Raw genomic sequence first — 26194 nt, 5'->3', positions numbered from 1 at the left:
GATACTCAAAGTGATGGAAAACAAAGGCCTACAACCTAGATTGCTTTATCCAGCAAGGCTATCATTTAAAGTTGATGGAGAGATAAAGAGCTTTCCAGAAAAAAATAAGCTAAAGGAATTTATTACCACCAAGCCAGCATTGCAAGAAATACTAAAAGGACTTCTGTAAATAGAAGAAAGATCAAAACAACCCAAATACAAATTTAAAAATGGCAATAACTATGTACCTATCAATAATCATTTCAAATGTAAACGGATTAAATGCTCCAATCAAGAGACATAGCGTGGCTGACTGGATAAGAAAGCAAGACCCTTGTATATGCTGTATACAAGAGACTCACCTCAGAACAAAAGACACACACAGGCTGAAAGTGAAGGGTTGGAGTAAGATATTCCATGCAAATGGAAACGAGAAAAAAGCTGGAGTTGCAATACTTATATCTGACAAAATAGACTTTAAAATGAAGAACATATTAAAAGATAAAGATGGGCACTATATAATAATAAAGGGATCGATCTGACAAGAGGACATAACCCTAGTAAACATCTATGCACCCAACATAGGAGCACCTAAATATATATAACAGGTACTGACTGACATAAAGACAGAGATCAACAGTAACACTGTCATAGTAGGGGACTTCAACACACCTCTGACAACAAGGGACAGGTCTTCCAGACAGAAAATCAATATGGAAACAAGAGCCTTAAATGATACATTGGACCACTTGGATTTAATCGATATTTTCAGAACATTTCACCACAATGCTGCAAAATACACGTTTTTCTCAAGCGCACATGGAACATTTTCCAAGATAGACCATATGTTAGGCCACAAAACAAGTCTTGATGAATTTAAGAAAATTGAAATCATACCAATTGTCTTCTCTGATCACAATGCTATGAAATTAGAAATGAACTACAGGAAAAAAAACAGGAAGACACACCAATTCATGGAGGCTGAATAACTTATTACTAAATAACGAAGGGGTCAAGCAGGAGATCAAGGAAGACATCAAAAGATATCTCGAGAAAAACGAAAATGAAAACACGACGACCCAAAATCTATGGGATGCCACGAAAGCAGTCCTAAGAGGGAAATTCATAGCTTTGCAGGCCTACCTAAAGAAACAAGTAACATCACTAATCAACAGTTTATCTTCACACTTAAGGGATTTGGAAAAAGAACAGCAAAATAAGCCCAAAGGGAGCACAAGGAAGGAGATAATAAAGATCAGAGCAGAGATAAATGAAATAGAAACCAGAAAAACAATACAAAAGATCAATGAATCCAAGAGTTGGTTCTTAGAGAAGATAAACAAAATCGACAAACCTTTAGCCAGACTCATTTAAAAAAAGAGAGAGAGGACCCAAATTAACAAAATCAGAAATGAAAGAGGAGAAGTGACAACGGACACCGCAGAAATACAAAAAGGTTTAAAAAGTTACTATGAGCAAGTATATGCCAAATTTGACAAATTTGACAATCTGGAAGAAATGGACAATTTTCTAGAGGCGTACAACCTTCCAAGGCTAACTCAAGAAGAAACAGAAAACCTGAATAGACTGATTACCACCACAGAAATTGAATCAGTAATCAACAATCTCCCAACAAACAAAAGCCCTGGACTAGATGGCTTTACAGCTGAATTTTACAAAACGTTCAAAAAAGAATTATCACCTATTCTCCTCAAGCTCTTCCAAAAAATCCAGAAGGAGGAAAGACTCCCAAACACTTTTTATGAAGCCACTATCACCCTGATCCCAAAATCAGACAAAGACACCACAAAAAAAGAAAACTACAGGCCGATATCTCTAATGAACATAGATGCAAAAATCCTCAACAAAATATTAGCGAACAGAATTCAGCAATGCATTAAAAAGATCATACACCATGATCAAGTGGGATTCATCCCTGGTATGCAAGTGTGGCTCAACATCTGCAAATCAATTAATGTGATACACCACATTAACAAAATGAAAAATGAAAATCACATGATCATATCAATAGATGCAGAAAAAGCATTTGATAAAATCCAACAGCCATTGATGATAGAAACCCTTAAGAAAGTGGGAATAGAGGGATCATATCTCAACCTAATAAAGGCCAAATATGACAAACCCACAGCTAACATCATACTCAATGGGGAAAAGCTAAAACCATTCCCCTTAAGATCAGGAACAAGGCAAGGTTGCCCACTATCTCCGCTTCTGTTCAACATAGTGCTGGAAGTTCTAGCCACAGCAATCAGACAAGAAAAAGAAATAAAAGGCATACAAATTGGTAAGGCGGAAGTAAAAGTATCATTATATGCAGATGATATGGTACTATATATAGAGAACCCTAAAGACTGCACCAAGAAGCTATTAGAGCAGATAGACGAATTTAGTAAAGTAGCAGGATACAAAATTAATATTCAGAAATCAGTTGCATTTGTATATACCAATAATAAAACATCAGAAAGAGAAATTAAAAAAACAATCCCATTTACAATTGCTCCAAAGACTATAAATAAATTTAACCAAATTTAACCAAATAAATTGGTTAAATTGGAATAAACTTAACCAAAGAAGTAAAAGATCTGTACTCAGAAAATTATAAGACACTGAAGAAAGGAATGAAGGAAGATATAAATAGATGGAAACACATATCATGTTCATGGATAGGAAGAACTAATATAGTTAAAATGTCCATACTGCCTAAGGCAATATACATATTCAACGCAATTCCTATCAAACTACCAACGACGTTTTTCACAGAAATAGAACATATAATCCTAAAATTTATATGGGACCATAAAAGACCCCGAATAGCCAAGGCAATCTTGAGAAATAAGAACAATGTGGGAGGTATAACAATACCTGACTTCAAATTATACTACAAGGCTACAGTAATAAAAACAGCATGGTACTGGCATGAAAACAGACACATAGATCAATGGAACAGAATATAGAGTCCAGAAATAAATCCATGCCTATATGGCCATTTAATCTATGACAATGGAAGCAAGAATGTACGATGGGGTAAAGACAGTCTACTCAATAAATGGTGCTGGGAAACCTAGACAGACACATGCAAAAAAATGAAACTGGACCACCTCTTTACACCATATACAAAAATAAATTCAAAATGGATTAAAAACTTAAATGTAAGATCTGAAACCATAAAATACCTAGAAGAAAATACAGGAAGAAACTTCACAGACATTACCTGGAGTAAGATTTTTACTGATATATCCCCTCGCGCAAGGGAAGTAAGAGAAAAAATAAACATGTGGGATTATATCAAACTAAAAAGTTTTTCACAGCAAAGGAAACCATCAATAAAACAAAAAGGGATCCTACTGAATGGGAAAAGATATTTGCCAATGATATATCTGATAAGGGATTAATATCACAAATCTATAAAAAACTCACTCAACTCAACTCCAAAAAAACAAACGACCCAATTAAAAAATGGGCAGAGGACTTGAAGAGACATTTTTCTAAAAAGGACATACAGATGGCAAACAGACATATGAAGAAATGCTCAACCTCACTAACCATCAGAGAAATGCAAATAAAAACCACAATGAGATACCACCTCACCCCAGTCAAAATGGCTATCATCAATAAATCAACAAACAACAAGTGCTGGCGCGGATGTGGAGAAAAGGGAACTTCTCCAGTGCTTGTGCACTGTTGGTGGGACTGCAGATTGGTGCAGCCAGTATGGAAAACAGTATGGAGGTATCTCAAAAATCTGAAAATGGAACTACCTTATGATCCAGTAATTCCACTCCTAGGTATCTATCCGGAGAAATCCAAAACTCCAATTCAAAAATCTTTATGCACTCCTATGTTTATTGCAGCACTATACACAATAGCCAAGACATGGAAACAAGCGAAATGCCCATTGGTAGATGACTGGATTAAGAAACTGGGGTACATTTATACAATGGAGTATTATGCAGCCATAAAGAAGAAAGAAATCTTACCATTTGCAACAACATGGATGGACCTAGGGAACATTATGTTAAGTGAAATAAGTCAGACAGAGAAAGATAAGTACCATATGATCTCACTTATATGCGGAATCTAAAGAAAATAATAAGTGAATGAACTAATCAGAAACAGTTTTGGAGACAAAGAGGAAAAACTGCGGGTTGCTAGATGGGCGGGGGGGGTGGGGGTAAGGGGGAAGGTTAGGGGATTAGAAAACAATCAGTAACCACAAGATGGTCATGGGGTTTGAAAATTAATCTGGGGAACGTAATTTAGTGGTTACCAGAGGGTAAGGGGGTTGGGTGGTGGGAGATGAGGGTAAGGGGGATCAAATATATGGTGATGGAAGGAGAACTGACTCTGGGTGGTTCAAACACACAATGTAATTTATAGATGATGTGATACAGAATTGCACACCTGAAATCTATGTAATTTTACTAACAATTGTCACCCCAATAAATTAAAAAAAAAAAGAGAAATTATTGCGGTGGATGACGCATTGCTATTGATCCCCCTCAATATATTTCCTCTTTTTTTCGAACTTGTCCCATCGTTCTTGCCACTTTCTGGAGCAGTTCTGGAAGTACTTTCATAAATGTGTCTTTAGTTGTGCTGTCATGGGTGTGTCAATGTCCTGAATCAATTCAAAACATTTCCTTTCATAGTCCTTCTGACTTTGGTGAAGAGCCAGAAGTGGCACGGTGCCAGATCCGGTGAACAAAGTGGATGAGGACACACTGTAATGTTTTTATTTGACAGAAATTGCCATACCAGAAGCAATGTGTGACATGGAGCGTTGTCATGATGGGTGATGAAACTGTTTGCATGTTTCTCATGCTGTTTTCTATGCACTTTCTTAAATGCTTGTAAAGACACCCCTGGAAGAGGACTTCCAGGACTGCTTCAGAGGGTGGGGAGAACAATGAGATAAGTGTGTTCAAAGTAAAGGGGAGTGTTTTGGGAAGGATTGGTGGCGATGTGTCTTTTACCATAATAATTTTTTTTTTTTAAATTTGAACATTCACCGTGTTGTTTAATCACACCTTGTATATTGCTGGTGGGAATTTAAAATGTTTCAGCTACTGTGCAAAACAACTTGGTGGTTCCTCAAAAACTTGAACAGAATTGCCATATGATTCAGCAATTCCACTCAACAGTTGGATGGATAAACAAAGTGTGGTATATACATACAATGGAATATTATTTATTCATAAAATGGAAAGATGTATGGGTATATGGTGCAACGTGAATGAATCTTGGGAACATTATGCTAAGTGAAAGAAACCAGACACAAGAGGTCACATATTATATGATTCCATTTATGTGAGATATCCAGAATAGGTAAATCCACAGAGACAGAAAATAGATTGGTAGTTTCTAGGGACTGGGGATCAGGGGAAACAAGAATCAACTGCTTAACGCATTCAATGTTTTCTTTTGGGGTGATGAAAATATTTTAGAACTTTATATTAGTGGTGGTTGCTTAACATTGTCGATGTGCTAAATGGTAATGAGTTGTCCACCTTAAAATGGTTAATTTTATTTTATGTGAATTTCACCTCCATAAAACATTTACGTGAGTAAAATTATAACAAACTTAAAACAAGAGTATATTTTATGAACAAATTGTACACTTACATTATTGGGGGCAAATTACTCCAAGGATTAATATAAATCAGACTCAACTTTTTTGATATTCTTTGATTGCACAGCAAATAGAATTTTCAATATTCAGTTGTAACTTTTTTTCTAGTTTTATCAATATCCTAATCCTACCTTTTATAAAACATAATAAAATTACATAGTACACATTAAAAAAAAATGAAAAGCTGCTGTGCATCAAAGGATACAATCAAGAGAGTGAAAAGACAACCAAGAGAATGGGAAAAAATATTTGCAAACCTTATATCTGATAAGTCTAGTATGTAGAATACACAAAGAACAACACAATTTTTTTTAAATGGGCAAAGGAATTCAATAGACATTTCTCCAAAGAAGATATACAAATGGCCAACAAGCACATGAAATGATACTCAATGTAATTAGTCATTAAGCAAATGCAAATAAAAACCACAATGATACCACTTTACATCCACTAGAGTGGCTATCGATTAAAAAAAATGAAAATACCAAGGTTGGCAAGACTCTAAAAACATCTAAACCCTTGTACATTGATTATGGGAATTTAAAATGGTGCAGTCACTGTGGAAATCAGTGTGGTGGTTCCTCAAAAAGTTTAACATAGAATTACCATATTACCCAGCAATTACAGTCTTAGGTGTATAGTCAAAAGTATTGAAAACTTGTACTTAAAAAAATACCTGTATACAAATGTGCATAACAGCACTATTCACAATAGCCAAGAGGTGGAAACAACCCAAATGCCCATCAACTGATGAACAGATAAACAATGTGTGTTGTATCCATATAATGGAATATTATTCAGCCAATAAAAGGAATGAAGTTGTGATATATGCCACAACATGGATGAATCTAGAAAACATTATGCTGAATGAAAGAAGCCAGATGCAAAAGGTCACATATTACATGATTCTATTTAAAAAAATATTCAGAATAGGGAAATCCAGAGAGACAAACAGCAAATTAGCATTTGCCAGGGACTGGGAGACGTCAGTGGAAGGGGCATGGAATGTGAGTACTTAATGCATACAGAGTATCTTTTTGGTATAATGAAATGTTTGGGGACTAAATAGAGGTGATGGTTGCATTGAGAATGCACTAAACATTCTGAATGTACTAAATGCCACTGAATTGTATACTTTAAAATGGTCAGTCCTGTGTTATGTGAATTTTAACTCAAAAAAAATATGCTCCCATTTTATGCAGTACTGTCACCAGGAAGACTTTTGCCCAAGCACCAAAGAATCTGGCAGTCCAGCAGGAGTCACATGCAGTAGCTCTGCTTCCCTGGCCTCTCATATTTTCTAAATGGACTCCGCGGATTCTTCATGATCTCAGTTTCTAGCTGGCAGAAATCTTTGACTGAGGGACAGAATTTAATCACCACTGCTCTGTGTGTGTAAATGCTGTTGCTAAATCATGAAAATGGGAGTCTGTCGCACAGTGCACATGTAGCCACTCCACACTCACACATCACAGGTACCTTCAAGTAATACAGCAAATCCACCATCCCATTCTTCTCAGAACAACTTTCAAGCTTTGAGTTTGCCTGTGTTAGAAGAGTCACTTTGGAGTTCATAGGCTTAGGGGTGTTCCCCTCTCTTGGAGTCAGGGAAGAGCCCATTCTGTCCTAAACCACAAGGTCTCAGCCTCGTTCTATCAGTGGAATCAGAGGTTTGTAAATGATCCTAATGTGTCAAAGATGAGAAATCGGATCTCTGCTTCAGTGAAGTGTAATGTTTATTACAGACTAAACAGCACTGATGGAGATGTCAGCTAATACAGTAGTTATATGAACATGTGTGCCATTAAAAATTGTAATTAAGCGAACTCCCTGAGCACCAATAATGAAACCCAATGAAGTCATTTGCAGGAGGGTTGGGTTACAATTCCACATTGCAAAGGAATCTGTGGCAACATCTGCAATGGCGGGCAAAGTACAGCGTTGACCATGGCTCTTGGAGCAGGAGACTCAGAGACAGTGGGAGTTACTTGTCTCCACTTAGGATTTGGCAACAGTAGACACAGTGGTATAGATAAATCATAGGCAATTCTCAGGATGTTATTGAAAGGAAAAGCAAATATGTTTGGAGATCCCAGAAGTAATTTCCAAGAAACACAAAAACAAATGGGAATGTTTACTGTTACTTTACTGTAAGCAAACTTTTATTGAGTGTTTACCACATGCAAGCACTCTGCTGAGCTCTTTACAGAAATTATCTTGTTTAATTCTCACAACCCTGTAAGGTAGGTGTTGGTGCTATCCCAGATTTACAGATGAGGAAACTGAAGCTCCAAAAGAGATTAAGTCATCTGCCTATGGTTATACAGCTCATAAATTACAGACCCAGGAATCAAATCTAGGACTACTGACTCCAGGGCAGATAAGTGACAAGTTGTTCCAAGGTTTTACTTGGGCCCTTGCTAGTAATAAGGTGTGGGAGGAGTGGGGAACCAACCTTTTATTGATAACATAATTTGTGTCATTTAATCCTCACAACACCCCTGGTGAGGTGGGTACTACTATTCCCACTTGACAGATGAGGAAACTATTGTGTCTATCAGTGGCTGAGTCTCATGGGCTGAGCTGTTCTTCAGGATGAAGGTTTTTTAATCCTTAGAAAGGAACTTTAGGAAACTTTGGGCATCCATAGACTTCCATAGGATGGTTTCAGGGTGTCTACTCATCTTTCCTGATTCTGAGTTCCCGGTTTGTGCATATATGCACATAATGCTCAGGGCATAACACATTAGTGAATTGGGGCCCCATTACTCTAGGCCTGGCTACTCTTCAAGTGTGAACTGGAGGGGTAAATTGGGCTCAAGTGTCTCCCCCTTTTGGGGAGGATTCTGTAGCTTTTGCCATTTTGTTGGGATCCCCTTGGATACTCTTAAGATTAAAATAGGCTACTGGAAAATTACTGACTGCTGAGAGGGCAAGGCTGTGATCAGAGAAGGGAAGTTCCTGAGACTGGAGATAGGGAATCATAAGAATTTAGGTGGCTGGTTAATGGAAATCAACAAGTTCATTTCTACCCTCTTAGCCATCCAAATTGCCATCCCAAACACCACCAGCTGCCCTGCTTTCTGTGAACTGGCTGTATGATGAATGGGAAAGAAGATCTGTTTACACTTTCCTCACAAAACCTTAAAAACATCAATAGTTCCTGCAGCAGCTGACGTCACTGAACAGCATCCCCTGTTTCACATGTTACTGAGCAGCACCCTTTATGTTTCATGTCCTTACATGCTTGGACATGATGTAATTCAATCCTCACAACAGCCCTATGGTACTATTATAATCCTGGACCTACTACCTACCCTTCCCTGTTTTTACTAATGAGACACCTGAGAGCCAGAGAAGTCAATTGACCTGCCCAAGTGGCAGAGCCAGAATCAAGCACAGTCTTCTACTTCAGAACCAGTGCTCTGAATCCAATGATCTCCTGCTCCTGAGGGATGCAGAACTCCACTGCTTTCCATGCTGCCATTTTGTCATTGCCTTCCACCTCTGTGGATCTTCTTGAGACTCAAAGTCCTAAGAGATTGGTCTGAGTGGGTGTTGTGTGGGGCGGCCTGTGGGGTCTCAGCTCCCGCTCCCCACATAAGAATGCAGGATGTGGCTAGATCAAAAAGGAACACCCACGGAGCCATAGACAGGGGAGTCATACCATTATAGTCTCACTGGAGGCTGAATTCACACGACATGCGACCTGCCGTTCGCTTTTCTGCCAACCCACCGACTCCCACTCCCCAGCACAGCCGCTGCAGGTGTATCAGTGGCCAATTGGCTAACCGGCTACAGCTGACGGCCAACCAGCCACAGCCAACGGCCATCTACCACCCGAGCCAGCACCTTTCCATGTGAGGCTGAGAGCCTGGAAACTGCTCTCTGGGGCTCTGTCCCCACAGTGGGGTCAGTTGATACAACTCAGAGTTGTAGAGACAGATGCTGATGTGGGTAGGGGAGACTGGGATTGGGAGGATTTAGACAATTTAAGATGAAAATTGCCAGCTTCAGAACTGCATCAGTAAGTGGAGTTGGGGAGAATGGGAAGGGTGAATTAAATAAAATTGTTATTCATTTTCCCTATTATTTTTTCACTTTTGCCCTGAGAGGGCAATTAAGGAAACAAATGGTTTGTGGAGATTAGCTGACTGGTAGCTTTGCATATTAATATAATGACACTTAGCTATACCAAGCTGACTTTCTGTTTAAGATAGCTTTGTCCTTTCAGGCTGAAGAGCTGATTTCAGAGAATTAGGCCCCTGCAGATTAAAAATAAAATAAAATAAAATAAAATTAGTCTGGATTCTTTCTCTACCCTGCTTGTGTCCCCACCAAGAAAAATAAGACTGTCGGGCAGGGTGTCAGGCGGGGTCTCTGGTCCCGCTCCCCACATAAGAACGCAGGACATGGTGAGGCCAAAAAGGAACACCCACGGAGCCATAGGTAGGGGAGTCACACCACTATACTCTCACTGGCGGCTGGGTTGGAGACACAGGAAGCAGGAGCCACACTATCTGCAACCTGCCATCCACTTCTCTGCAATCCGCAACCCGCACTCCGCCGTGCTAACTGCAGTCCGCGCTTGCTAGCTCAGCCACCATCTTCCTGCTAGCCCCCATTTTCTGCTAGCGTAGCCACAGCAGTTATATTAGTGGCCAGTGGCTCACTGGTTACAGCTGACGGCCAACTAGCCACAGCTGCTGGCAATTTGATCACAGTCGATGGCCATTTACTACCTGAGCCAGCACCCCTCCATGTGAGGCCGAGAGCCTGGAAACTGCTCTCTGGGGCTCTGTACCCACAAAGACTGTTGGTAGAAAGCTCAAGAGATGTGAAGAGGCTGAGTACCCTTCTGCCAATAGTCAGAAGTGCAACTAGCCCAGGGGGTTAGAGAGCAACCAGCCCAGGGGCCCATGCTGAGATGAGGCCAGTCTGGGTTGGGGGTGGGTGCCATCACTTCTCAAGAAGATGTCCACGTGACTTGAGTCAAAATTTAATTGCATTCAGCAAACATTTGCTGGGCCCCATGTTTGCTAGGCACTGTGGGTTCAGAGAAGATTCATGCTGGGTCTCTTTTCCCGGGGAGTATCTAGCCTTAGTGGGGGAGAAGGATACATGATACAGGCTATAATTTTGTCTGAGAGGTATCAGGGAGTTGACATCTGGCTGACTCTAGAAGAATGGATAAAAATTGGACAGCCCTGGTGTGGGAAATGGTTTCTTTTTAGAAGCAGAGGGTAGTGGCCCCAGTGTGTGGTGGGTACTGTAATGCCCACAATGATCCCATAAGCAACCTGAGCACTCCCGTGCTGCCTGCCTGTGGGGCGATCCATTGGCAGTCTTAGTATCTGTGGCTCAATCAATAAGGAAAAATCTCAAAACAGAAATCTTATCTCATGCCCAGTCCCGATCCACTTGGAGTCATTTTTAGGGAAGTTTGGAAAGTAGTTAAGCACATGAACTTTTAATTCAAACAAATCTGGTCTAGAATCATCACTCTGCCTCTGACAAGCTGTGTGACCTTGGACAAGTCATTTGATCTCTCTGAGCCTCAGTTGACTCTCCTTCTTCAGGTGAAAAGTAGGGATAAATAACATTACCTACCTCACAGGGCTGTTGGGAAGATTAACCGAGATCCTGCTATGTAACAGATGTCAGCTGCTGAAGTCCTCTTACCCTTAAGATCTTGGTAACATTGTCTCAAACTCCCATTCCCTCTGCCCAAGTTGTCTGAAAATTTCTGAGGGGTAGCAATTGCTTGGTAACCTCTGTGTGTGGCTGTCTTCCACTCTGTGTTCCTGTTCTTCAAATTATGGCCATTTGAGGTTTCTTAGCTCCCTCACAGTGTTAACCTAAACTCTTTCTTTGATTTCAAGAACATGACAAAAATACCCGCCCCCCAAAATATTAACAACAACAAAAGCAATGACTCACAAAGCCTTTGTTGTATAACATACTTCATTGAAAGTTTTGAGAAGTTGTTGCAGCACAGCAAACACCTTAAAATTGAAAAGGCTCTTCAGAGTCCTCTGGCCACAACTCCAATTAGTTCAGCTTCCTCTCTCAGCTCTCCTCCTTGCTCCCTCTCTCTTGGAAACAAAAGAACCAAATTATTTCCATTTTCTGATGCAAAGCAATTCAGCTCTCTCTAACCCTTAACCCCCAAGCTTAGCATTGGGCTTTTCTTTCTTTTTCTTCCTTCCTTCCTTCCTTCCTTCCTTCCTTCCTTCCTTCCTTCCTTCCTTCCTCCCTCCCTTCCTTCCTTCCTTCCTTCCTTCCTTCCTTCCTTCATGTCTTTCCTTCCTTCTTTCCTTCCTTTCTTCCTTCCTTCCTTCCTTCCTTCCTTCCTTCCTTCCTTCCTTCCTTCCTTCCTTCCTTCCTTCCTTCCTTCTTTCCTTTTCTTTTCTTTCTTTTTCTTTTCCTTTTTCTTTTTTTTTCTTTTTTTGAATAAGCAAGCATCTGCCTGAGGCTTAGAAATAACCTCCTAAAAGGACCTGATTAAGTTTTTGGACAAGTTACCATCCACCTTCTTGTTTTTATGGGGTGGAGGGTGATTTTTTCCTCATTATACATGTAAAGTACTATACACAAATTTTATTCATACTAAGCGCAATATAAAATCACAGCTATTGTTATAATAATTGTAATATTTTGGACTGATTTGGGCATAAATGGATAATTGTGTTATACACTTATACTACTATAAGAGTCAAAGGAGATTATCTCTAGAAGAGTTCTTAGAGATTCAGTATTTCTCAAAATGTGTTGATAGAACACTGTTTTCACAGGCTGTTTATAGATCATCCAAGAAATAAGATCTTCTTCCTTAATTAAGGAAGAAAATGTTACAGTCATGCTGTACATTATATCCCACTCTTGGAAATGTGAAATTCACATTAGCCCAGTAAAGGCTCTGAGAAGTCCTGCAACAAAGATCATCTATTTTAACTTTGTTTAACCTCATGTTCTCCAGTTTTATTTGACCACAAAATTCTTCGTGTTCACCAAAAAAATTTGCAATTAGTATGTCATGGAATTAACTTTGGGATATGTTAACCTGGCTCTAATCTATCTATCATTTTACAAATGATTAAAGTGAGATGCAAAGAGGGGGATGACCTGAACCAAAGGCACACAACTAGCTAGTGATTTGTAAGTGTGAGGCAGCAAGTGGAATGGAGATGGTGAAGAGTGTCTCAGAAAAGATCTAAGTACACCCACAGTCTTACTAGTCAATTACTTCAGTTTAATACAACTTGAAGGGCTTTTGTTCAAAAAGAATCTACTGAAAAAGTTATGTTTATACTCCCTGTCTACCCTTCTTTATCTCCTCCAATACACATTAAGGAGGCTTCAAATCCCACTGTTTAACTGAAACTACTCTTATTAAAGTCACCAGTGATATTCATGTTAAAAAATCTAGTGGTCACTTCTCTGTCCTCATCTTACATGACTTCTTGGCAGCATGCTATACAATTGACCATTAACTCTTTTCTTGAAATACTCTCCTTTCCTTGTTTCACATAACACAGAGTCTTCTGGTTTTCCTCCAGCTCCTCTCACCATGGTTCATTGTTGTTGCTCTTTATTCTCATTATTGTTGTTTGTTCAGTGAATTTTATAAATCAAATCTGTAGTCTGGATTCTTTGTCATGTATAGCCACTGGTCTCTTTTTGGTTAGCTTACTGGTCAGCTAATGGTTAGAAAGATATTTCTTTCTTTATTTGTTTTTAAATATATTTTTTTAATTTTTCAATTACACATGACATACATTATTATATTAGTTTTAGGTGTACAACATAGTGATTAGACACTTTTTTTAATTTATTGGGGTGAGAATTGTTAGTAAAATTACATAGATTTCAGGTGTACAATTCTGTATCACATCATCTATAAATCCCATTGTGTGTTCACCACCCAGAGTCAGTTCTCCTTCCATCACCATATATTTGATCTCCCTTAACCTCATCTCCCACCCCCCACCCCACTTACCCTCTGGTAACCACTAAACTATTGTCTGTCTTGTCTATGAGGTGTTTTTTTTTTCTTAGACGATTACCATTTATATCCCTCACACTGTGGACCCCTCGCCCCCCATCCACTATCTCTCCGACATCACACCGAGCCATCCCATTTCCACTATCTCCACTCCCATGCTGTACTCTGTCTCTTGTAAATGTATACATACCTATATATATACATATATATATATGTATATATATATATAATATTATAGTTGGCATTCATTATTGTTCAGCTTCAGGTGTACAGAGCAATGATCAGGCATCTACATCTTCCCTGAGATGGTCTCCCAAATGGGAAACATGTCTATCAGATATCCTACAAAATCTTTACAACATTATTAATTACGTTCCCCAGATTAATTTTCAAAACCCCGTGGCCATCTTGTGGTTACTGATTGTTTTCTAATCCCCTCAGCTTCCCCTTTACCCCCACCCCCCGGCCATCTAGCAACCCTCAGTTTTTCCTCTTTGTCTCCAAAACAATTTCTGATTAGTTCATTCATTTATTCTATTCTTTAGATTCCACATATAAGTGAGATCATATGGTATTTGTCTTTCTCTGTCTGACTTATTTCACTTAACATAATGTTCTCTAGGTCCATCCATGTTGTTGCAAATGGTAAGATTTCTTTCTTCTTTATGGCTGCGTAGTACTTCATTGTATAAACGTACCACAGTTTCTTAATCCAGTCATCTACCGATGGACATTTCGCTTGTTTCCATGTCTTGGCTATTGTGTATAGTGCTGCAATAAACATAGGAGTGCATAAAGATTTTTGAATTGGAGTTTTGGATTTCTCCGGATAGATACCTAGGAGTGGAATTACTTGATCATAGGGTAGTTCCATTTTCAAATTTTTGAGATACCTCCATACTTTTTTCCATAGTGGCTTCACCAATCTGCAGTCCCACCAACAGTGCACAAGCACTGGAGAAAGTTCCCTTTTCTCCACATCCGCGCCAGCACTTGTTGTTTGTTGCTTTATTGATGATAGCCATTTTGACTGGGGTGAGCTGGTATCTCCTTGTGGTTTTTATTTGCATTTCTCTGATGGTTAGTGAGGTTGAGCATTTCTTCATATGTCTGTTTGCCATCTGTATGTCCTTTTTAGAAAAATGTCTCTTCAAGTCCTCTGCCCATTTTTTAATTGGGTCGTTTGGTTTTTTTTGGAGTTGAGTTGAGTGAGTTTTTTATAGATTTGTGATATCAATCCCTTATCAGATATATCATTAGCAAATATCTTTTCCCATTCAGTAGGATCCCTTTTTGTTTTATTGATGGTTTCCTTTGCTGTGAAAAAACTTTTTAGTTTGATATAATCCCATATGTTTATTTTTTCTCTTACTTCCCTCGCACAAGGGGAGAGATCAGTAAAAATCTTACTCCGGGTAATGTCTGTGAAGTTTGTTCCTGTATTTTCTTCTAGGTATTTTATGGTTTCAGATCTTACATTTAAGTCTTTAAGCCATTTTGAATTTATTTTTGTATATGGTGTAAGGAGGTGGTCCAGCTTCATTTTTTTGCATGTGTCTGTCCAGGTTTCCCAGCACCATTTATTGAGTAGACTGATTTTTACCCCATCGTACATTCTTGCTTCCATTGTCGTAGATTAAATGGCTATATAGGCATGGATTTATTTCTGGACTCTCTATTCTGTTCCATTGATCTATGTGTCTGTTTTTATGCCAGTACCATGCTGTTTTAATTACTGTAGACTTGTAGTATAATTTGAGGTCAGGTATTGTTATACCTCCCAGTTTGTTCTTATTTCTCAAGATTGCTGAGGCTATACAGGGTCTTTTATGGTCCCATATAAATTTTAGGATTATATGTTCTATTTCTGTGAAAAACGGCGTTGGCAGTTTGATAGGAATTGCGTTGAATATGTATATTGCCTTAGGCAGTATGGACATTTTAACTATATTAATTCTTCCTATCCATGAACATGATATGCGTTTCCATCTATTTATACCTTCCTTCATTCCTTTCTTCAGTGTCTTATAATTTTCTTAGTACAGATCTTTTACTTCTTTGGTTAAATTTATTCCAATTTAACCAATTTATTTGGTTAAATTTGGTTAAATTTATTTATAGTCTTTGGAGCAATTGTAAATGGGATTGTTTTTTTTAATTTCTCCTTCTGATGTTTTATTATTGGTATATACAAATGCAACTGATTTCTGAATATTAATTTGTATCCTGCTACTTTACTAAATTCATCTATGAGCTCTAATAGCTTCTTGGTGGAGCCTTTAGGGTTCTCTATATATAGTATCATATCATCTGCATATAATGATAATTTTACTTCCTCCTTACCAATTTGGATGCCTTTTATTTCTTTTTCTTGTCTGATTGCTGTGGCTAGAACTTCCAGCACTATGTTGAATAGAAGCGGAGATAGTGGGCAACCTTGCCTTGTTCCTGATCTTAGGGGGAATGGTTTTAGCTTTTCCCCATTGAGTATGATGTGATTATACACTTTTGAAGTGATCACCCCAATAAATCTAGTACACATCTGACACCATACATAGTTATTACAATACTCTTGACTATATTCTTTAGGCTATACTTTGTCCTTATGACTATTTTGTAACAACTAATTTGTACTTCTTATTCCCTTTCCCTTTTCATCCATCCTCCCAAGCTCCCTCTCATCTAGCAACCACTGAAATATTCTCTTTAGGACATACAAATGGCAAATAGACATATGAAAAATGCTCAACATCACTAATCATCAGAGAAATGCAAATAAAAACCACAATGAGATATTACCTCACCCCAGTTAGAATGGCTGTCATCAACAAGACAAATAGTAACAAGTGTTGGAGAGGCTGTGGAGAAAAAGGAACCCTTATACACTGTTGGTGGAATGCAGACTGGTGCAGCCATTATGGAAGGAAGTGTGGAGGTTCCTCAAAAAATTACAAATAGAATTACCATATGACCCAGCAATCCCATTCCTAGGTATTTACCAAAAAAATCTGAAAACGTTTATCCATAAAGACACGTGTGTTCCAATGTTCATTGCAGCTTAATTTACGGTGGCCAAGACATGGAAACACCCAAAATGTCGTTCGATAGATGAATGGATAAAGAAGTTGTGATATATATACACAATGGAATACTATTCGGCAGTAAGAAAAGATGAAATAGGACCATGTGCCACAACATGGATGGATCTTGAGAATATAATGCTAAGCGAAATAAGTCAGATAGGAAAAGCAGAGAACCATATGATTTCACTGATTTGTGGTATATGAACCAAAAACAACAAAAGAACAAGACAAACAAATGGCAAACAAAAACTCATAGACACAGACAATAGTTTAGTGGTTACCAGAGGGTAAGGGGGTTGGGGGGTGGGAGATGAGGGTAAGGGGGTTCAAATATATGGTGATGGAAGGAGAACTGACTCTGGGTGGTGAACACACAATGTAATTTATAGATGATGTGATACAGAATTGTACACCTGAAATCTATGTAATTTTACTAACAATTCTCACCCCAATAAACTTTAATTAAAAAAAGGAAAAAAAAGAAATGTTCTCTTTATCTATGAGTTTGTTTCTGTTTCATTTGTTCCTTTATTTTCTTTTTAAAATTCCACATATAAGTGAAATCATATGGTATTTGTCTTTCTCTGTCTGATTTATTTCACCTAGCATAATACCCTCTAGGCCCATCCATGTTGTTGCTGATAGCAAGATTTCATTCCTTTTTATGGTTGAGTGTAATATTCATTATATATATATATATATATATATATGTGTGTGTGTGTGTGTGTGTGTGTGTGTGTGTGTGTGTGTGTATATATAAAACGTCTTCTTTAGCCAATCGTCTATTGATAGACACTTAGGTAGCTTCCATATCTTGGCTACTGTTAATAATGCTGTAATGGATATATGGATGTACTTGTATATGTCTTTTCTAATTAGTGTTTTGAGTTTCTTCGGATAAATACCCAAAAGTGAAATTACTGGGTCGTTCTTTGTGTCTTGTTATAGCCTTTATTTTAAAGTCTATTTTGTCTGGTATAAGTGTTGTTATCCTGGCTTTTTTTTTTTATTTGTTTCCATTTTCATAAAATATCTTTTCCATCTCTTTGCTTTCACTCTGTGTGTGTCTTTCGATCTGAAGTGAGTCTCTTGTAGGCAGCATATATAAGGGTCATTTTTTTTATCCATTCATCCACCCTATATCTTTCGATTGGAGCATTTAATCTATTTCCATTTAAAGTAATTGTTGATAGATATGTACTATTGCCATTTTATTATTCATATATTTTAAACTTATGTATTTTTTATTCTTTTTAAAGAAGTCCCTCTAACATTTCGTGTAATACTAGTTTGGTGGTGATGAACTCATTTTGCTTTTGTTTTTGGTCTGGCAAACTCTTTATCTGTCCTTCAATTCTAACTGATAGTTCTGCTGAGTAGAGTAATCTAGGTTGTTCTCCTTGCTTTTCACCACTTTGAATATTTCATGCCAATCCCTGCTGGCCTGCAAAGTTTTTGTTGAGAAATCAGCTGATATTTTTATGGGAGCAATCTTGTAGGTAATTAACTGCTTTTCTCTTGCTTTTTTAAAGATTCTTTCTTTGTCTTTAATCTTTGACATTTTAATTATGATGTGTCTTGGTGTGGGCGTCTTTGGGTTGATTTTGTTTGGAACTCTCTTCACTTCCTGGGCTTGTATGTCTATTTCCTTCACCAAGGCAGGGAAGTTTTCCATCATTATTTCTTCAAATAAGTTTTCAATTCCTTGCTCTCTCTCTTTTCCTTCTGGTTACACCTATGTTGTGAATGTTGTTACACTTGATGTCCCAGAAGCCCCTTAAAGTATCCTAAATTTTATTTTTTTTGTTTTTGCTGTTCTGATTGGGTGTTTCCTGCTACCTTATCTTCCAAATCACTGATTTGATCCTCTACTTCATCTAATTGATTCCTTCTAATATATTTTTCATTTCAGTTATTTTATTCTTTATTTCTGACTGGTTCTTTTTTATGCTTTCTGTCTCCATTTTTATGTTTCCCATCTCTTTGTTGAAGTTTTCCGTGAGATCACTGAGCATCCTGATAACCAGTGTTTTGAACTGTGTCTGGTAGGTCGCTTGTCTCCATTTTGTTTCATTCTTTTTCTGGAACTTGGTTCTGTTCTTTCATTTGGAATATATTTCTTTGTCTCCATATTTTGGCTGTTTCCCTGTATTTATTTCTATGAATTATGTAGAACTGCTGTGTCTTGTGGTCTTAGTAGAGTGGCTTTATGTAGTAGGTGTCCTGTGGGATCCAGTGGTGCAGTCTCCCTGGTCACCTGAGGCAGGTGTTCTTCTTCCGTGGGTTTTGTGTGTCTCTTCTGTGGGTTTTGTGTGCCTTCTTGCTGTGGTTGAGACTTCATTAACTTTGGCACATCAATGGGAAGAGTTGACCCTCAGACTGATTGGTTGTGGGAACTGGCTGTGACTATGGTGGCGGAGCTGTTGTGCAGGGGCTGACGCAAGGAATAGGGTTTGCTTTAGCAGGGCTCTGGTGACTACTGAGTCTGCCCTTTGGGTGTGTCATTTGTGGAAGAGGTTGCATGGTGTTCTGCTGTGGTCTGAAGCTGGCCACAAGGTGTATTGGTTCTGGGGCCTCTTGGGAGGGTCTCTGATGCAGACCAAGGTCAGCTGCTACCTATACTCTGCCTGGGTCACTTGCTATGAGTGACAAAGTGATCTGCAGACGGCTATCACTTGTGCTGGTCTTGAAGGTGCCTGGGAAAGGCTAAGTGCTAACAGGGGCTGGCTGCACTAGTGCTGGTCTTGGGGCTACTTAGCAAGAGGTATGGGTCATGTCAAGGCCTGATCCTGCTTGTTCAGTGTTTGTGAACCTTTGAGAGACTTTAGGAAAGTCCGCTGCACGAGCCATTTGTATGGAAAAGCCACTTGAAGTGGTTTGGATGGGCCTCCAAGTTGGGTGGGGTGAGGTCTCAGGGTATCACCAGGGTGGGGTGAATAGTGTTAGGTAAGATGATGGAGACTCAGTTGTGTTGGCTGCCTGAGTGTGCAGGCTGGGTTGGGGGGAGGGCTCAACAGAGGGACAATGGACTTTACCAGTACTTTTATCTGGGAGAATGCTGTCCCTCCAGCCCTTACCCTGAAGCCAGACAATTTACTTCATGCCTGTATGCCCCTGGAAACTTTTGAGCTGCTGCCCCAGTGCTGGAGCTCAGAGGGAGTGAGGCCATCAGCTGGTAAGTCCATTGTGGGGTCTTTAAGGGGAATGCCTGGGACTTCAGCAGCCCTCCATCTCACTCAGCCACAATCTCTGCTGGTTTTCACAGCCCGAATTTATGGGAACTTCTCTCCCTAGTACTGGAATATGGGGCTGGGAGCCTGGTGTGGGGCTGGGCCCCTCACTGCTCATGGGACTCTCCACAGCTGAGATATCCCTCCTCATTTTTAACCACCATATGTGGGTGTGGGACCAGCTGCTTCTACCAGTCTCCACATGGCTTCATTTGTATTTCCTTAGTTATAGGACTTCCGTTCAGCTAGACTTTAGGCAATTCTTAATGGTGATTGTTCTGTAGTTTAGTTGTAATTTTGATGTGGTCATTGGAGGAGGTCAGCACAGTGTTTACCTACTGTGCCCTCTCGAGCACAGGTTCTCAGAGATTTCTTTAAATGTCTGGAAACAATTCTCCCAGTCTTTGTTGGGGGTCTATGTATACATGTTGGGGTACACCTTCAACACTCTAACAGGCAGTTGTCAATTCTGCCTTCCCCTTCACTTCCTGCTTGCAAACAGCTTCAAGTTCATCCAGAGGTGAGAGATTAGGGCCTTCTCAGTTGTGTCTGAGTATGTGTATCACCTTGTGCATGTGCATAGTCCTACACATGCATGTGGCCTTCTAGATTCCCAAGAATATATGGGATCTCTTCAAAGTCCTTTATAGAAACCTTATTTCCCAGCTTTTCCTCTTAAGGTTTTTGGATAGTCTGTTGTTTGCCCCAAGCTTCATACACTGCCTCAGGAAGTTGTTTTGTTAAACAATGGCTGCTGATTTTTTTTTTTTTTTGAAAAATACCCATAAGGAAAAAGCTATTGGCACTAGGCAAACTTGAGTCCAGATGGTGCTCTCTTCAATTTATATCCTGAATCCCCCCACTTCTAACTTCCTCACTGCCATCACCGTGATCCAAGCCACTATCATCTCTCACCTGATTTACTGTCATAATCTCCTAATTATTCTCCCTGATTCCATTTTTTCCCTCCTATAATTCACCCTCCACACAACAGATCTTTTAAAAATATTCTTCAAATAAGGTTATGCCACTGTTTAAAGTAGTTTAGTGCCTTTCCCCTTGTCCTTTGGAGAAAATCCAAATTCTTTCCATAGTGTCCCAGGCCCTGCACGATCTAGACTCTGCCTGTCTCATTTTTCCCTGTTTTACTTTAAGCTCACAATCTTGTTTGTTTCTTTCAATTCCTTGAACACATGAAGCTCTTTCCCACCAAAGAGCCTTCACACTACAGGTGAAGTTTCCCCAGGACATTCTGGTTTCAGCACTGAAAGTTCCATGTTCCAGGAACCCTTCCATCCCAGACAGACTTGGACAGTTGGTCACCCTACTTCAAATAGAAAGTTATCTCTAAGAAGAACACTGGGGCAGCTGGTTCGCTCAGTTAGAATGCAGTGCTCATAACACCAAGGACGCCAGTTCAATTCCCACATGGGCCAGTGAGCTGTGCCCTCCACAACCAGACTGAAAACAATGACTTGACCTGGAGCTGAGCTGCGCCCTCCACAACTAGATTGAAAACAATAAGTTGACATGGAGCTGATGGGTCCTGGAAAAACACACTGTTCCCCAGTACAGTGGTACCTCGGTTTTCGAATGTAATCCGTTCCAGAAGACCGTTCGAGTTCTGAAACAGTCTAAAACAGCCGACAGCTAGGCTTCAGGATCTTGCACGCAGCGGAAGCTGCCTAACATGTTCAACTTCTGAGGCGTGTTCGAAAACTGAAGTATTTACTTCTGGGTTTAATTTACGGCATTGGTAAACCAAAATGTTCGTCAACGGAGATGTTCGAAAACTGAGGTACTATTGTATTCCCCAAGAAAAACCCCACAAATTTTTTTTTAAAAAAGAGTACTGTTCTCCCTATTTTTCACCTAGATATATCCTGGTCACCCCTTAATCACAGTTTAAATATTCCTCCTTTAGAGAGTTCTTCCCTGACCACATAATTAGTGTAGGAATTCCCTGTTTTTCCTCTCTCATAATTCTCTGTTTTCTTTAACACAACTTATAATGATTTATAATTATGTTTTTTTGTTTACTTTTATTACATGTCTTTTCCACTAGACTGTAAACTCTATGAGGGTAAGAACTAATTTTCTCGAATTCCCCCATGTATTCCCAATATCCAGCATAATACTTGGCACATAATAAGAACTCAGTAAATACTTATTGAATGAATGAATGCTTCACAAGCATAGGTTGATCTGTCACTGTCTCTTTAATGTTAAAACGTTTATATTCAGTTGAGGTTTTGCTCTATGGCCTATATATACTCTTCAGGTGGGGTTAATGCATCCTTCTTAGATAGTGACATTGTGTGACTCCTTCCTACTTTTTAAATCCCCCAAATCCGAAGAAGTCAGCAAGTCCAGTTACAAACTGCTCAAGGCACAACCTTGACCTGAACAGGAACAGAGATAGCCCACCCAGTGCCTTTTGTGTAAACTGGAGAAAAATTCCCCTAGATTTAAGTACAATCCTGAGGGGAAATGGTTTGGCAAACAGGACATAGGCTGCATTTCAGCCCCATGTTTGCTTCCTCTCTAGCCATGTAGCCTGCCTTTTATGGGTCACAGATTTCACAACTATAAGCAAATACCCCCATTCTGAGGAGAAATTTGTAAGCAAGGTAAGAGGAGAAGAGATGAAAAAAAGGACAACAGCGCCCCAGAAGATGCAGAGCCTGCCTTTGGTAGAAACTGACATTCTTTGGAAAGATACTTTAAAAAGCTTTTTGAGGAGAAGGAAGAAAGAAAAATTGACTCAGTCATCTCAACTCATGTCAGTGGTTAAGCATCAAGAGCATATGTTCTGGAATCCTGCAAGCCTGGGTTTGCATTCTGGCTCTGCTATTTATTAGCTGTGTGACCTTGGAGAAATGCTTCCATTTTGTCCTCTGTGAAATGGTTCATAAAGTCATTACGAACATTAAATAAGATCAAGTACATAATATATGCTTACTACAGTCTTATACTTAGAAACTCTTAAATAAAATCATTTACTATTATTGATACATTGATACATATTGATATTTATATAAAATACAAAATATCAGATTTATAAGAAGAAATCAGAATGAGTTTCAACAATAGGTTTGAACAGCAACCCCTTCCCCTGGCAGCTAGTCTTGGGTTTGCAGCTCAGGATTTTATTAAAAGATAGAATTGGAAAGCTTCCAAGACTGTACAGCTGGCTCAGTCCCTAGCCAGCCTGGTACCAAGCAAGGTGACTCACTTGTCCCAGTAGAGTCCTCATCTCCTGTAAAACAGCAGGGGTGGGGTGGTGTTGTTGAACAAGATACAAACAAGGTCCCCAAGAGCCATGCCCAATCCAAATACCCAAGTGTTGTACAGGTGGCTGGCTACAGGCCTGTACTCAGGAAAAAGGCACATAGGCCTCAGGAATGACTTAGCTCTCTTTGAGTAATCTAGGTTTCCAAGGCAGCTTTTTGAGAGGGGAAGGCATACCCCAGACCCTTTTGGTACCCTGGATGCTGTCTGGGTGGCAGACTAGGTGGGCAGCAGGAATGAGGAGGTCAAGGACATGGGGATGAGAGAGTCATACCAGCGCTACAGCACTATATTGTCTCCCTCCCATGAAGACATCTGAACCCAGGAAAAATGACCCAAGTGAACAGCCATAAAGGCAGTCTTGAAAGGGAAAGGATGAAAGAATAGGTTGGGGTACAAAGTACCAAAAGTTTTGAGCTTTGACTGGGAAGCCACACCCTTTACTTAAGATCACTCAAGTGGTGGGAATGTCCATACCCAATTTGGCTATGTAATACAATAGATAATAACAACAATAATAATAGTGACAACAGTAATAATAGTAGTTGCTGAATATCAATGCCTGGTCTTGCACTTCCAGCCCACACAGACTACCTTACTTTGTCCTCCTAACAACCCAGTGAAGTAGGAACTATTGTCATCTTTATTTTACAGATGAGGAAATGAAGTTTCAGAGAGGTGACGAAGCTTAGCCCAAGTCAGGCAATGGAACCTGCATTTGACTGAAGTTCTCCCTGACACTGGAGTTCCTAACCCCAAATCAGACATGGCTTCACATTCTAAAAAACATGGGATTTACTAGATGTCTCCGGGAGGAAAACCTAAGGCCTTTGGTCACCCACATCCTGCACAGCCTGGGCCTGGAGTTCTGAGAGGCCCAGTTTTTTTTTTTTTTTTTTTTTTTAACTTCTTCAGCTGTATCATTTACCATCCTGTAACTTACTAGCTGTGCAACCTCAAACAAGGGCTTAGCACAGAACCTGGCACTCTAATAATTAAAATATTAAAAATATCTGAGTCCTAATCTGTATATGGAAAAGAGGACTTTGCCAATGTGATTAAATTAAGGATTTTTAGATGAGAAGATTATCCTGGATTATCTGAATAGGCCCTAAATGCAATCACATGTATCCTTGTAAGAGAGAGGCAGAGGGAGATTAGACATAGACAAAAGAGAAGACAATTAGATTATGGAGTGATCACAGATCAGAGTGATGTGGCCACAAGCCATGGGATTCTGGCAGCCACAAAAACTGGAAGTGGCAAGGAATGGATTCTTTGTTAGAGCCTTCTGAGGGAATGAGGCTCTGCTGACACCTTTATTCCCACCCAGTAACACTGATTTTGGACTTCTGTCTCTAGAATAATGAGAGAGTAATTGTCTCTTGTTTAAGCCAACAAGTTTGTAGCAATTTGTTATAGCAGCCATAGAAAGCAAACACACTTTCGATACCTCAATTTCTCCACTTGGAAAAAAAAGCTAATAGTAAGACCCATTTCACAACGTTGTAAGGATTCATTGGGTTAAAATAAATGCAAAGAACTTTCAAGCAGTGCCCGCCATATTCTAATCACCATGTAATGACTAGCTATTGTTTTCATTGCTATTATTGTTATTGTTATCATTAATGGAGTATTTACTATATTCCAGGCCCTATATTTTAGATATAATTCTTCATGCAAGTGGAAGTGCTTGACCTACAACTCAAGTTTTGGTGATCCAAAACCCATGTGTTTATTTTTTACATTTAATTATGGTTATTATTATTATTATATAAAGGTTCCTTAAGAAAAGTTTCTTTCCAGCCTTTGCAACACCTGTGTTCTACACCTTGCCCTAAATCTGCTATCCCAGACCTCAGGGCTCTCTGGGCAGGAACTCCATCTTAGTAGGGCAGGTGTTCCTTGGTGAGTAAGTCCAGCCCACCCCCATCTCTGAACTCGCTGTTGGAGAGGGGTGGGATGGAATGAAGTGTTATCCCCTGCTGGGATTGAAATACCATTGCCTCCTATTAGTAGGACCAAGGGCATCACTGCCTTTCTTGTTTCTTCTCTGAGCATCTGGCACATATTAGCATTCCATAAATATTTGGTGAATTATTGAATTTCTCTGTGATTGTTGGAAGACAAAATTCCATTACCCAAACAGAGACTTTGAGGCCCACAGACGTTACATGAGTACCTTTATCATGGCACTGGCAGGAAAGAGATGCTGTATCTATAGGGGTAATGAAGAAAGTCTATGGAAGGGAGTACTTATGAAGCTGTTTGCTGCCTGGAGAAAGGGAACTGACAAAGAAGACAATGAGGAATGGTGAAAGATCCTGGGTCTTGCCACAGCAGGGAGCTGCTACTACCCTTAGCCTGAAGGAATAAGGGTAGGGAGTAGATACAAAACCCACTGAAAGCTGTAGCTTTGGGAGGGGGACTGCACACCAGAAGATGTGACTTTTGGTGAAGGAATGCAGACTCTGCTAACCTGTGGCCTAGTCTATCAGTCTATTCAGGCTATTATAACAAATATCATAAACTGGGTGACTTATAAACAAATTTATTTCTCACAGTTCTGGAGACTGGGAAGCCCAAGATCAAGGAAGGCACTGGCAGATTTGGTGTCTGGTGAGGACTTGCTCCCTGGTTCATAGACGGTGGTCTTTTTGTTGTCTCCTTACTTGAGGAAAAGGACAAAGGAGCTCTTCTGGGTCTCTTTTATAAGGACACTAATCCCATTCATAAGGGCTCTGCTTCAAGGCCTAATCACCTCTCAAAGGCCTTACCTCCTATTACCATCACATTAGGGACTGGATTTCAACTTATGATTTTTTTGGGCAGGAGGAGGAAATAAATAGTCTATAGCACCTAGACAGTAAAGGAGCCAGGGGAATGAACAAATACCCTATTTTCTTTCTCCTTCCACCCTTTAGTCTTCTGCCAGTGCTTCTCATTGATCAAACCC

The sequence above is a fragment of the Rhinolophus ferrumequinum genome, chromosome X, assembly GCF_004115265.2.
Source record: "Rhinolophus ferrumequinum isolate MPI-CBG mRhiFer1 chromosome X, mRhiFer1_v1.p, whole genome shotgun sequence".
NCBI classification, from domain to species: domain Eukaryota; kingdom Metazoa; phylum Chordata; class Mammalia; order Chiroptera; family Rhinolophidae; genus Rhinolophus; species Rhinolophus ferrumequinum.
This window is presented reverse-complemented; position numbering follows the sequence as displayed.